This window comes from Nomia melanderi, chromosome 3 (genome assembly GCF_051020985.1).
Source record: "Nomia melanderi isolate GNS246 chromosome 3, iyNomMela1, whole genome shotgun sequence".
NCBI classification, from domain to species: Eukaryota; Metazoa; Arthropoda; class Insecta; order Hymenoptera; family Halictidae; genus Nomia; species Nomia melanderi.
This window is the reverse complement of record NC_135001.1, coordinates 621807-637438: the sequence shown is the minus strand read 5'-3', so window position 1 is coordinate 637438 and position 15632 is coordinate 621807.

Here is a 15632-nt window from a genome sequence, read left to right as displayed (position 1 = left end):
TATCACTGCATTAGGTAACGTTGTTTACAATATAGAACTGTTTTCAAATAACCACCGTTTGGTTGAAAGAATTGCAGTAATTCAATTTAGGCGGAAGTCACCGGTGACCACCATGGCGTTCAACGTGTTAATGTGTGCTTATGATAATAACTTACGATAATAATTACGAACTGAAAACTCCTATGGCAGTTGTAATTAATTCTATGTAACATGTTCATCAGTAATAATATAAATATATATAAATATATATGAATATATATGAATGATACGAATATTACTATCGAATATACTGTCGAACCGGCTATTTTGATCCATCTTCGATTTAACAATTTATAAAGGGCAATATTCAAATATTTATACATGCACGTCCGTTGCTACTGTTAAATTACTTCAAAAACCATACACAGCAAGGCGCAGCAACCACGCACAACTGGCCGTTTCTCGCTCGCTCGGTTAAACTCGGGGAAGCCGAGTTTACCCGAGCGTTCTACCTCGAAGCGTGATGGATCAGATTCGTTCGTTTCCAACAAAAAAAGTGTGTACGCTGTGCGCCTAAGGAAGATTTCGTTTTGAAAACATAAACAATATAAAACTTTAGAGACAGCTTCTTTTCATAGGTAAGATTTTGTTATTGTTTTATGGAAGCAGCGTTTGTAATTAGAAATCATCAGTTTCTATAACAGTGAAAGATCCTTGTGAGCCGTTTATTTTACAAGTGGCTTAACGCTATTCCTACCACGACCAGTCAAATGACTGTTTTTAACATTTCGATTAGAATTTCTTATAGACAACGTAATTGAATAGCCTTTATACTTCACGACTTTTCCTAAAATATATGTATAAAACATTTTTCAATATTCACTCCTTTTTTATTGTTTATTTTCCGAGAAAAATTTGTAGTCTGTCTTACCTACCAGACCAAAAAGTGCTTTTCAGGGACTATTTTACGGTACTTCCAAGTGTTTACAGTTCTCGCTCGCCTATCGGCCTCGGTAAAATCGGTAAAATCTAAATGTCGGAGATGGCCTTTACAGGTATTTTTCAATATTCTAGATTTAGCTGGGATAAATGCATGGATTTTATATAAAGAATCCACGGGAGAAGAAATTTCAAGGCAGGAATTTTTATTTCAATTGGCAGAAGAACTTACCATTGAATATCAAAAAGAACTAGAGTTAGGCAAAGAAAATCAAGCAACACCCGTCACAAATACAAGTACAGGTTCACGCGAATGGAAACCATGCCAAATAAGATATTGCACAAACAATAAGAGTAACAAAGTCTGTCTAAAATGTAAAAAGTACGTGTGTGGGAAATGTACAATCGACAAACCTATTTGTAAAAAATGCGGTGAAAACGAATAAAATGTATATTATATACTTCTAAATAAAAGAAACTATATTTGTATACTGTCAAGTTGGCTATTATCTTCATTCTATATTAAAAAATATAAGTTGTGCTAAAGAGCAGTCATTTGACTTGTCGCGGTAGGAATAGGTATACGTGGAGTGTCGGTAGGAATAGTGTTAAGTCCATTTTTCAAGAAAATCAAGTTATTCCTTATAATAGTTATAATTCTACATAATCTTCTTATCCTTTAATATTTCTTTAATCTTTTTTAAGCGGACTCTAAAATTTAAGTCATTTTCAAAATAAACGGTCTATATGTTCATATATTTTTAGTATTTTCATTTAGAGCCGCGGTTTCTAACCTGGGAGGCCTCCAATATTTTTAATAAAAAATGAATCTTCATACCGTAATATCTACAAATAAATAAACTTCATATCGTAATGTAACGGTGCCAATTCAGTGAAGTAATGTTTATTTTGTAATAAATTTATTATTATTTAAAACGCGTCTACATAATTATATCTGTTAAAAGATAGCGAGACAGTGCAAAATTCGGGACAATTCTTTGGAATTTTGTCTTTTTTTCAAAAATGATTTTAAAAGAAGATTCTGGATACGATTTGTTGGAATGTTCAGGAATATTTTCAAACATTTCTTCCTTTTTTTTAATAAAATCACTGCACTGGAATTCTGTACGTGTACCACCAATTTAAACGAGTTCCTCGCAATGGCGTCGATTACACACGCGACCATCGTTCGAGGTAAATGAAGAAACAAAATATTTTCACTTTTTACGCAACATTCACTAGAGAAATGTATAAAAACATTAAAAAAATATTGGTTTTTATAGAAATTTTACAATTTTGAATGAAAAGTATCGCGTTTCCGAGAGAAATTCATTATAAAGCTGCCCGGAACAAGTTTTATACTAAAAACACTTAATACTAAAGATAAAGATAAAGATAAAGATAAAGATAAAGATAAAGATAAAGATAAAGATAAAGATAAAGATAAAGATAAAGATAAAGATAAAGATAAAGATATAGATATAGATAAAGATAAAATAAAGTAAGATAAAGTTAAACAAGTTAGATGACAAATGTTTTCTAGTGAAAACAGAAACAAAACGAATGGCAAGAATTGGAAAACTGAATAATCGGACAGTATAAGAATTAATATTAAAATTACATATACGAAAGAAAACTGAAATGATTATTCTACGTCTACGTTTACTCTAGATCCTAACCATTGATAATGGAAAAGTAATATTCAATTTATGTTCAAGCAAAGTAGATAGCAATTAGATTTCTCAAATTCAGTTGAAAATTTTCGTCACGAGTCTGACACGATATTGTAGGTTAATGAGTTAAGTGGCATTCCCAGTTGAAAGGTTAATGAAGCTACAACATTGAAATTACATATACTGTTGTTTAAAACTGCTGCTTAAATTCAGCAGCGATGCGAAGCACCGGCTAATTAAAGCTGTGCTTACAGCTGAGCCTTGTCCTGATCGGAAGAAAGCGCGAAAAGAGACGTGAAGCAATTAACGTAGTCGCTATTACAAACTGCTCGATATACACGGTATTGGTTTAATTACTTCAGCTAATTGCTTTGTATTGCCATCTGATCGCGCGCCGGTTCGATTTATTCGCTTAGAAGTTTCACTTCCAAGGACGACGTCTTGCGATCCGTTAAAATAGCCACTTACCAATCAAGCTTGTCACGAGAAACTATTTTTGCGAATGTCACATTTGACCCTCTGCTTTATGCAAGATTAGTAGACTTCGGATCATTGTAGATGCACGTCACTCGAAAATTTCAATTCAATTTCATTCGCTTCCGAGACAAGTCTAATATTGGAAATTCTTACTGTAATATCGAAATAAATATTTTTAAACGAATACGAAAACAATGTTAACTGTTTTTCAAATATTGAATGTTACTCGCCACTCGCCTGTGAAACGAAAGTTATAGCATACGTAGAATTCAAACGGCTTTTCCTAACATTTTCTGTTTCCTCGAGTTCTTCGTAATATACTTAAAATAATTACTTCATTGAAAAGCGATATGATACAACTGATTTACAAGACGAATCGTTTGTACAAATTCATTGTAGTGTGCAGATTGTTTCGAGTGTTTTTAGGAAATACTCGAGGAACCAGAAAATGTTAGGAAAAGCCGTTTGAATTCTACGTATGTTATAACTTCCGTTTCACAAGCGAGCGGCGAATAACAGTTCAATATTTCAAATTTGATTATTGAACTGAGAATAAGATTTAATGAACTGCGCACATATTGTTACGATACCAATAGATTTCATTCTTTGGGGACCATTAATCTTTCAGCCCGACGAGGAACGCTCTCCCGATAATAAATTCACTCCGATTTATAGTTGGAACTTTTTTAATCAAGTGACAAATGTTTTACGTATTTTCAAACGCACCTCGAAGTCGCTTTATACGCTCTTTTCTAGGTTCTGTCAAATCTTTGTTTTCAGTAGATTAACATTCTTTTAAAAAAAAGTATCAATTCGAGGATAATAAAAATGTTAAAATCGAGTATAACGAAATAAAAGGCTTGGAATAATTGTAAACGAAGAATACTGTTTATTTATTAACTAGTTTATTACCAGTAGGATAAACGAATTAAAAATTACCGAATAAAATTTACTGAAACCTGTTGTTCCTTTTTAAATCCAAAATAAAAAATCAACAAACAAATACTAGTTGTATTTGGTTGTAATTATTTTCATGATCTAGTAATATTTTGCAGTGCTTTACAAAATTCTGTGAATTTGCATGAAATATATTTTCCTCCTTTGAAAGAAGTCATTTTAAATTTAAAGAGATTAATTATCTAATAATGTTATATAAATACATTTATTTACGTTATTTATAGAATATTAAATTAGAATATTAAATTCCGTAAATTAATCAGGTAAATGTTCGCATTCTTACTTCTTTACTTTATACGATTATTATTTAATTTGGTACTTAATGATTGATATTCGCGCAGAAAATCATATGTTTAATACAGTCCTGTCAATGGAAGTAATATTTCATTACCAATACAATTTTAATGCCTGTAACTAAAGCACCGACTAATTGGATCGTCTGCTTAATTAACGTTAATATTTTCAGTGTGAACTCAGCGGTGTATAAAATAATACTCGAACAACGGTTCTTCAATTATTCGTAAAGGATATTTCTCTTGCAAATCCTGTTCTGTAAATACTAATGACAATGTATGCAACGAGTGCAACAATTACTTTCGTGGATAGTATTTATAAGCTACAATTTCAATCTAAAATGAGATATATCAAAAGTGTTAATTTTTTAATAACAATACAACGTAATCAAAACTTTCTGTTTTTAAATTTGAAAAATGTACTAGAACCTGATGAATCTAAACAATGAAAGAAAATCTAATAAAATCTAGAATACATTGAAATTTTATCTATAAATTCGAATCATAGACAAAGGATAATAAAGCTCTGTATAAGTGTAGAGAAATTAAGCAGTTGCAGTAAGACGGCAATACAAAAAATAAGAATCATAATTCAAAACGGAAGAAATTGAATTGCAACGACATTGTTTCTCTCATTATAACTTACAAGTTAATTTGTTACATCCAGAAATACCATAAACGCGAAAATTTGCAATCAACTAACAACTCGCAGTACACGTATCAGTTGAAACGAAAAGAAGCGTGAACCAACAATAACTAGAATAAGAAACGAGAACAACGTAACCGTTTCGTTAATATAATTACGCAAAAGAAGAAACGTCACTCGGCAAATGAGAAATGCCAATAATTACGGTTGAAGGGAAAATATTTTTCTGGAGCTCGTAAAGTATGCAGGTAAGACCCGGTGTATTTAGTCGGCCGCAATACCTAGCCGGTCAATCATTGTCAGAGATGCTTCAGAATGTCGACTTTTGTGTTGCTCGAATGATATGGATCGCAATATAGTAGACAATAACATCGAGAGGGTTGTATTGAAAATGTTTATTACCTACCACTATGCTCGTGCGCACAATGGCGCACGAAATCTGCACAGACGTAAACCCTTCCCAGAAAAAAAGGTTCTCAACGTATTCTCCCGAGACGAGTTCTTTTATACGCGAATCTTCTTCGTCTTCCAGTTTCACCTTTCCCGTTCTTTCAATCATGAAAACACTATACATTATACAGGCAAAAGCTCCATTCGAGGATGAGCCTCTGTTAATCGAATTGTCCTCGGATTTCCAAGTGCAGCGTGCAAAAGAATTATCTCTTTTTTTCGTTGTTCAAAGAACGTCGAAGTGAAGGCCCTTAATTCAACATTTTTTTCTTGAAATAATAACTGTTGTGCAGTTGTGCGCACATCTTTATTCAAATTCTACGTGTTTGAATTTTTCAGTGGGATATGTGAGGTATACGATAAGATATGGGAGATGAAGAATATTCTATTCCTTTCTAGTAAACAGTGATCTGAATGGAACTGTTTCCCGTACATCCCAAAAAATTGAGTTTTGTGGGACACCGTGTATGTACCGAGGTCGTACGTGACACTGACAGCACTGTTAGCTACCTGGCTCTGATTTTTCTCAATTATACATGTGAAAGAAGAGAAACAATAGCGTCAGATAATCATCGAGTCCGGCTTTGTTTATGTTCTGTTCGAGATTCACTGTGAAACGGCTGAATACTAATGCATTATCACGGACTAGTGTAGACGGGATTCATTGTAGTGACACTGACAGTCTTTAGGAAATATGTTGAAAGCTAAGAGAGATCGTATGTTCAGGAAAAAGTTGTTCAAAATGTTGATTTTTACGGTATATTCGAAAATTAACCCAATGTGGACTAGTTTCTTGGGTACGTGTAACTATTGACCTACTTATGTCAGTTAATTGAACTTATTGGTTTAGGAGATATTTCAATTTAACGTTTGTGAAAATATTTGTTTAATAACTTTGATTTTTTAAATGTGAAATATTCTACTGTGTCTATTTAATGGGAAGAAAACCTTTAGCTCGTGGGAAACGATCGGTTCGTTCGTAGTTATAAACAATCGTAAATATTAATAGTTTCGTTAAATGTCATCGTTGAAGGAAGACCTGCTATAAAATAAGACAACTTGAATACATTGTAAAGCTTCAAACTGTATAGAAAAAGTGACCTAAGGAATCGTTCGTTTTAGGGCCCTCGATTTTCAAACCGATTTCCGTACCAAATGTTACTTTATAATGAAACTTTATCACTACAAATGTTTATCTTGAGTTTTCGGAAATCAAATTTTTTTTAGCGTACAGCAGTATCTTTAGAAACAGTCTTTTGATTATCAGATTGTCATCATACAGCGAAAATTATTAACAGTTGACGAATTGTGGCACTGTTAAAATGTCATATATTGTAATCTAATTGACAACTCAGAATAAAAATTTGTAACGATTAATGTGTCATAAGGTAACATTCGGCAGAAAAATCGGTTCCAAAATCGAGAACCCCAAAGCGTACATATATACTTAAATAAGTGCTGAGATGTTTGAAAGCCACCGCAAATTACAAAGTAGTTGTAATCAAAGTAGTAGTGTACCGAAAAACTTGCGGTATATATAGACTCGGATCTGCCGGCGACGTCGATGATCGAAAATCCTGCAGCGGAAACGCAGCGATGTCAGCTGGCGAGCCAGTCAGCTAGAAATCCAAGAAACAGAGTTCCGCTTCATTATCAACAATAAAGGCAAACAGGCTTTTGTCAGAAATATCCGAAGAAATAGCGTGTACAAAGGAACCAATGGTTCGTACGAGTTTTAAACAATATATTGACAATGTCAGATACTGAATACATCGTCGAATTAACGGTACAGTGATGCTTGCTTAAATTCTACCGAAATCCGCTCGACTTAATTCTACCGTGTCACCTTTACTTTTGTCACACTGTTCACTGTCTCGAGGTCAGTGTAACGTGATTCCAGTAAATACACAGGAACAGGAAATGAGTACAATGAGGGGCAGAGAGATAGACAAAGGGCAAAGAGTTGTATAAACGTGCAAAAATATTTCAATTGAAATCATTTTACCCTTACCGGCTCAATTGTGGTGTCGATGGAATGTCGAGATTCTCCGGATTAAAATGAGTCCAAACACAATGGGAATCAGACTAGTTTGATCGATCTCATAGAAACGAACCTTTAGTTTCGTTAATTACATTGGGTCGGTAAAACTAGTCCGATTCCCATCGTGTTTAGACTCATTTTAATCGCGACGATCTGAGAAATTCACTGGCACTAGATTTGAGAAGGTAAGGTTAAAATTACTGCAACTGAAATTTTCTTCAATGCATGTTTATATTTGACTGTTTGTTCTACTCGGTTAAATTTCACTGCCGAGACCCGAAATTGTGGAATTTAAGCGAGCGTCACTGTAGAACTACCAGACAAGACCGATATAACCTATCTTGGATTTCTGGTTTTGCAATCTTTGAAAAGGCATGCTGGCTTTCCTGAGAAACTTTTTCCGTAAATTATTTTACTAATATACATTATAAAATACAAATCACCCACAATCTTAATAAATCGATCCTTGTAATTTATACGAGAAAATATGTACTAGGTGATTTGATTGCTCGGTAGCTTTAGTGTTGACACATAAACATCCATACCGTTATATCCAAGAATTCGTTAACAAAAATAGCGTAAAAGTTATTTATTCAGATACAAAAGTTTCCAATATCGAATAATTCGAAAAGAATAAACAAAGAACGAACATGAGAATTTATCCACGTCAAATTTCAAACGAGTGAAATTTCTCTAATGAAAGATATATTTGTGCTTCTCGACATAGATTAATCAAGCTTGATTTTCTCTTTTCGTCGAGCTGGAATTTTACATATCTTTTTCCACGTGTTCACTACTGTTTTTATCGATAAATATAGGCATTTCTGCTGGTTTTCGATAGATAAACTATTTAGCAACTTTAAACGCGCACAATACAACGAGTGATAATAGAAACTAAAAGCGTAATATAATATTCGCAATATCGTGAATCGTTGATAGCAGCAGAACAATACCGTGGAGAATATTTGTGTAGTAACGTATGGGATATTTCGACGATAAAATACGCGCACATCGCTTCTCGTCTGCTTTAAACGATGACGTACGCGGACATAAATTTATTCTGTGGTAGCATTAACCGTGCAATTCTAAGGGAAGATGGCGGCAAATCGACCATTCCGTATCTACGTCTTGCGCGGGTAATCCAGTTCTTGCATCGCGGAATAAAACGAGACAAAAAGTCTTTCGTCTCTTCGGATCCGTTCGAGCACATTTTGTAGATCATACGAAATTCAGGGAGAAGATAATTGATATGATGCATAGTGTGATATTCGAAAAATCAAGGTGAAATGATTCAGAGTAGAGTTAGATTAAAAAACCGTTTTAATTTCATTTGTTCTAAATTTTGTTTAAAACCTATTTGAATTTTATCTTTTAAATTTTATTAGAAGCCATTTGAATGTTATTTGGTCTACATTTTATTTAAAAACCATTTGAATTGTATTTGTTCTAAATTTTGTTTAAAAACCATTTGAATTTTACCCGTTCTACATTTTATTAAAAAACCATTTGTATTTTATCTGTTCTAAATTTTGTTAGAAGCCATTTGAATGTTATTTGGTCTACATTTTGTTTGAAAACCATTTGAATTGTATTTGGTCTACATTTTGTTTAAAAACTATTTGAATTTTATCTGTTTTACATTTTGTTAAAAGGCCATTTGAATTTTATCTATTGTAAATTTTGTTAGAAGCCATTTGAATTTTATCTATTGTAAACTTTGTTAGAAGCCATTTGAATTTTATCTGTTCTAAATTTTACTAGAAGCTATTTGAATTTTATTTATCCTACATTTTGTTAAAACAACCATTTAAATTTTATTTGATGATAGAATCGCTCGTTCCATGTTTGCAGAATATGGATGTAGTAGGTAATCGAACATTTAGTATCAATATGTTATTAAGGAATCAAATAAAAATCTGATTTAAATATTGAAGGTGTTAAAAATGTATTTTCTTAAATATAATAAACAAATTATAATGAACGAAAAATAAACATAACGAAGAAGCAGAAAATAATTTTTAGTCTAAAGTAATACAAAGCATTGAAAATCAAATTGCTTCATACAAATGATAAATAAATTTTGCAACATTATTAAGTAATAACATTACTATCTATTTTTACAACGTACAAGTATAAAACTTGAAATATCTCTATTTAGACTATGCCTTGACACATTTCTATTAAAAACTTAGCAACTCACTAAATTTCTTTCTCTTCAAATCCAATAAACACAATCAATGTTTTCATTCTCATACATTTGAAAATTAACGTTTATACTTAGAAATTTAATATATGAGTTCAATGTCTATAGAACAAAACAACACTGCAGATTTTTATGCAAATATTATTTTTACTGTTCTCAATATTTTATTCACTATCAATAATCATTTTTCCATATTACTCTAATATCTACTGAACCAATTAAAATCTTCTATTAGTGCAACAAAGAATTTAATCCAATGTTTCCCATATAATTTATACCGCACGTGCCACGACATACGCGTACCTAGAAATATCCAACATTCCAAAAATACAAAAAAAAAACTCATAAAAACAGAAAATTCAACATTACTCACCTATCGATTCCAACGACTTTACATTCGACAAAAAGAAGTGTAAAGTGCAGGGTCCGGAAATTCGGATTTGTTCGCATTTCTATAATACTATTATTATCGTATTGAGTTGAATCACAAATAGATCACGGATGTTCAATATTCCAAATGTAGTTAGATTCATGTGCAAACTGCGTCCAAATGAATTAAGATCAATACACACTTCAAAATTCTACATACTTTATTCAATCAAACTCCCGATCAAGTGGAACTTTCTCAAATTTCAGTTGTCACAGATCAATCTATCGCAATGCTTGCGGCAAACATCCGCTGTCTAATTATAAATCACTTCCATGTGATTTTCATTGAATCGATTCTGACACTTCTCCACCATCCATTGTGTCTTTTCCGTTACTGCTCAATTTACCTAGTATTTCCATAATTGTTTACGATGGAAACTATTTCCAACTCGACTCAATACCATGAGGTGGTTGCACAGGAAGTAGCCAATGTCAATAGTCACACGTAACGTTATATCAAACTCTAAACGAATTTTATTGGACAAATTCAGTTCCAATAGATTCTGTACATATTTTTCCAACGGAACGCAAATATACAAAATACATACGGCAAATTATGAAACTAATCCATCGAAGACAGTTTTAAACGCTATCTTTCTCTGCTGCATCATTCCTTCGGCCAAAGAACGCTCTCCGCCGGATATTTGAACGTCCCGCGCTCCGCGAGACGCCATTGCGTACTGATACCGTACCTGGCGAGTCTGATATTCTCGTCTTAAAATGTGCGTGATAAATTAGAAACGATACGAATACCACAGTTATTTTCGAATCGACTTTGCGTACTTTGAATCGCTCACCTCTTGCCTTATGATTTCTTCCCTTTTATTATTATTTCATAATTAATAATTTACTAAGGAAAGAACAAAATTTGATGCGTATCCTATGTCTACGGTTACTTTAAGCCGGACGAAGATTCTTTGAAATACACAAAACCTCTAGACGAAGTTGAATTATGCATCAATCGCTTATATAATAAAGAAAACAGAAACCACGTGCTGATCTCTTGCTGTTCAAGTGATTAAATCACGTATTTGCAACTTAGTCTTTGAAACATGAACATTTCTCGCCGCAATGTCGACGTTCGTCCGCCAAGGGTGTAAAATAGGTAAAAACAATATTCTTCGCACAAGACTTCGCTAAATCACTGAATTCGTTATCAACGCAAGAGGTTAAGGGTTAAAATTGCTTGGAAAAATTCGGTACCATTTCGAAAACACCATTCCAAGGGGAAATCCTTCAAATTTTGAAGCGTGGACTGTTCGGATGTAACGATTCCCTTTGAACTTGCTCGCATAAACGTATTTTCGGAGAATCTAGTTTTCCCGTGCGCCTGGGCGAACGTAACCCTTTAAGTTAACGAACAAGAAAGAACCGTTTGCGCGAATTTCATTGAACAACCGACGGTGTATACCAGTGTCACGAGCACTCGGCGCGATTACCGTGATTCGTTCGGAATACAGTTCGCGAAACAACCAATAAACCCGTGGGCTTGTTCGCTGGCGAGTAAAATGACCACTAGAAATGTGTCCCGACGTGTTTCCACCCTGTACCACGTATTATCGACCGCGCGCAATATATATAAACGTACATACAGGTGTAAAACTTACGTACGTAAACCTGTGTGGACATTTTCGTACAGGTACACGCTATATATTTAACTTTTTGTAGAATATACTTGTGTGTTCAATGTGTCTGTGTGTGTAAGATCATATACAATCAAAATATAGTATATATAATCAAATGAGTTGCTCAGAAGTGAATGAGGTTGAGTCCAGAAAAGAACAATTGAGAAAATTAGTGTTTTAGCTATAAACAGTTTTGAAGCTATAAAAAGAAGGGATTTCTGACGTAGACAAACGAAGAAACGAGTAAATCTTTGAATAGCTCAGAAGAATATTATTCATTCCATGAAAATTGAGAAAAATCAGAAAATATTGCGAAATGACAGTTTCGTTATTCATTGACTTGATTTAGTGTTTGTATGTTGGTTAAAAGTTTGTGACCATTTGACATGTAACGTCAGAAATTAAAAATGATATAACTTACAAATATGAAATAAAATAATTCAAAATGATATATCTTACAATTATGCAATAAAATAATTGAAAATGATATATCTTTACATTTGACTAATACATATGTGTCCACGTTCCTTTATGGTACACAAAGATTCTCCACTAAAAGTTGTTTGCAAAAATTGCAAGTTTTTCATTCAACTGACGTGTCGGTCCCAAACTTTTGACCGACAGTGTATATACATTACCAGCCACGTGAGATTCTAGAAAATCGTATATGCTACGAGTATATGAAATTGACACGATAATCGTGATATATGTAGCAATATCATTGGCAATACAAATACAAATTTATTTCATTTCGGTTTCGATCGCTATCAGTCTAGAACGCATATTAAAAAGAACAAGCTCACGATCAGCCATTCTTGAATTCCACGAAGTTTCGCTGCGACTTTTTAGGAAACCTCCTATCCAAAAATGAAAAAATACAAATAATACAACAGAAACCACTTCTTCGTATCTTCGACACCATATTTGTCAATTTCCGTGAATTGTTAAAATCAAATTTCGAACGTGGTATGCTTCCCTGTTGCGATTGAACTCGCACGAAAATAAAATGCAAATACCGGAGTGTTGGCAGCTTCGATAAATTTATATTTTAATGTTCGTAATATATGGTCGACCGGGGCAGACCGGATCGTTTTAGTTTTGATAGTCGGCAGATAAAAATATACGGACATTATCACGTCTGACTGGCACGAAAAAATAGTTCGAACTTATGGGACAACCGGTGTCGAATAGAAATATTTGACAACGTAAATAACTAGATCACATTATTACTCTAAGAGTCGTGATACTAAATTATTCACAATTCTTCCTTCTTATCTTTGCTAGGAAAAGGATAAGTTGTACACAAAACACTAATGTTTTCCATGACAGTCGACGTGTTAATAATACAAAATAAAAGAGACATAGCAATTTTTCATCCGCAAATAAGAAGCAAAAAATGGAAAATATCATTCGCGATAGGAGAAATGTCAACTGGATTTTCATTTCGATTCTGGTCCCACCCTGTTTGCACACATGTCCGTTGTAAGTGATCAAATATTTTTTTTCGGTATACACGTATGTGTATGCACGTACATACACAGGGTCGCGCCAAACCGAGAGTGTAAGGGTGGAAAAAAACGAATATATAATATTTATTTGATGCACCTAATACCTAACTAAACGAATGATGCAATGCAGAGTAATCTTTAACCCCTTGAAGTGAAACGACGAGCCTCGCACGCATGTACTACCAGTGAAACTGGATTTTGCTAATTATTTCGTAAATATACTGTACAAGGATATAAATAATTTTTCTATTTTCATAAATAAATTTAATTGAAGCTGGCATACTTCAATTTTCTTTAAAATAGTCGTGTTCACAGTGCGACGAAATGAAACAGTAAAACGTTTGATTTAGAAGAAATCGCCAGGCAAGAGGTTAGCAGTGTAGAGAGCGAAACATCGTACTACCTTGCAGCAGAGCAAAGTTTTTCAAAAATCGTAATGGTATTTTGTTAGTTTTTTAAGGATAAGTCGATAAAAGTTTACATCGTACTGCTAGGAGATCACTTGATGGCTAAACTGAGGAATTCAGCTGATCGATTAGTTTTCATTTCTTCTCAGCTAATTTTCCGTTGGTTACTCTAATTCCTGATACTTTCGGTCGCTAATTCACCATTCGTCCATGCCAAACCAATCTGTAGACTATAATTACACCTCTTGCCCCTGTGTCGTTCCACTAGACATCAAATCATCCCCAAAACAGTACACACGTAAACGACTCAATAGAACCGGTGAACGAGAATCAGACTCTCGCCGTTTCGTTGAATTTCGCCGCGAATGCGTCAGAGGATTCTACGCAGGATCGTTGAGCAGAGAAAAGTAGCCGGTCCGAACGATAGGCGATAAACCAAACGGTAGTAATTGCAAGCACTGCGCTGCATGCGTTATCTAACCGCTGATCCCGCGATATAATTTCGCGGACGCGCATGCATACACGCGTACGCTCGTTGTCGGACAGGCGCGGGAACTTTCAATCGTTTTTAATCGTACACGTTCACAATATGTATATTCGGATACGAGACACTCAAGACGACCCTACTCGCAATCATACATGCACACACGAACACTCATGACCACCACACACAGACACAGGCTGACAACCAGACTGCGGATTATCATGCCAACTCCAGAATCCGAACGAATGTGCCTCTTAAAAAGAAATATTGACGCTAGAACTGCCGAGCGTTCGATACGATGCAAACAGAAATTAGAAATATTGTTAACCCTTCGCACTCTATAAGCTCCAATATGGCAGCATTGATAGTATCAATATTTTAACGAATAAATCTTTCAGAAGCTACTCTAACATTATCAGATCTTTTACACATACAAATTTTGTACTGAGAAGGAAAATAAAAGATCTAAGAAATGTTATAACATTCTTCCATTTCGCTAGGGGTAGTATAAAAATTGGTTGCTGATGAGTTACGCAATCATCTGGAGTGCTAAGGGTTAAAATCGTAACAATTGTATATCGTGATCCGTGTAACACCTCGTAGAAATTGTAACAGTAAGTTTTTCCTCGGTATCTTCGTATATTTGTTGTGCTATTCGAGTGAAGCTATTCGTCTTTCGAATCAATTCGAACATTTAACGTCTTGAAGATATCGGTAGGCGCGAAACGAGGAGACCGAGATCCGCCATTTTGTCGGGCGCGGTAGTCCTAGCGTTAGCGTATCTCCCGCAAAAAAGTAGAACTGAGATGCGTCCGCGTTTCAGTTGACCGGGGAGTCTTCTCGCGTTTTCTTACAGAAGCTTAGGATCTACATAGTATTTCTCGTTTCACTGAATTAAAGTTCATTAAACCGTGTTTCAGTGTTTGTTAAAATATCGGTATCCGTTCGCGTACAATAGTAAGCGCCATATTTACGGAAGGCGGGAAGACTCACTGGTCAAACCAACGGAATCTGTGTCTTCGTATTAATCCTTTGTTCTATAATAAATATCATTTACTCGTTTTGAATAGAAATTAACTGTTACTTCTCTGTCGTTCATCGTTTCTTTCCTTTTTCTGATAAATTCTCAACACGTTGACCGCCACGGTGGTCACCCGAGCTTCCAAATCGAAAGGAATTACAAAAAGAGAACTAATATCGAATCAAGACATTCAGTTACATAAATAACTAAATAACAACGTAACTGAAGCGCTATCAAATCATTAATAATCAATTCCAATGCAATTTCCCTTTGCCATAGAAGAATAATTAATAACATACGTTTCCAAAATTATACTATTAACCTCTTGCACTCGTACTCCTCACAGACACGCCAACGGCAAAGGTCAAACTATTTAAATTTACAATTAAACTTAATTACACGTGTTTCATTGATGTCAATATTCGTTGGTATTACCGATAAAATAAAAAACTGTTCATAGCGAAACAGTTCGAGTGCAAATGGTTAATACATACTGAAAA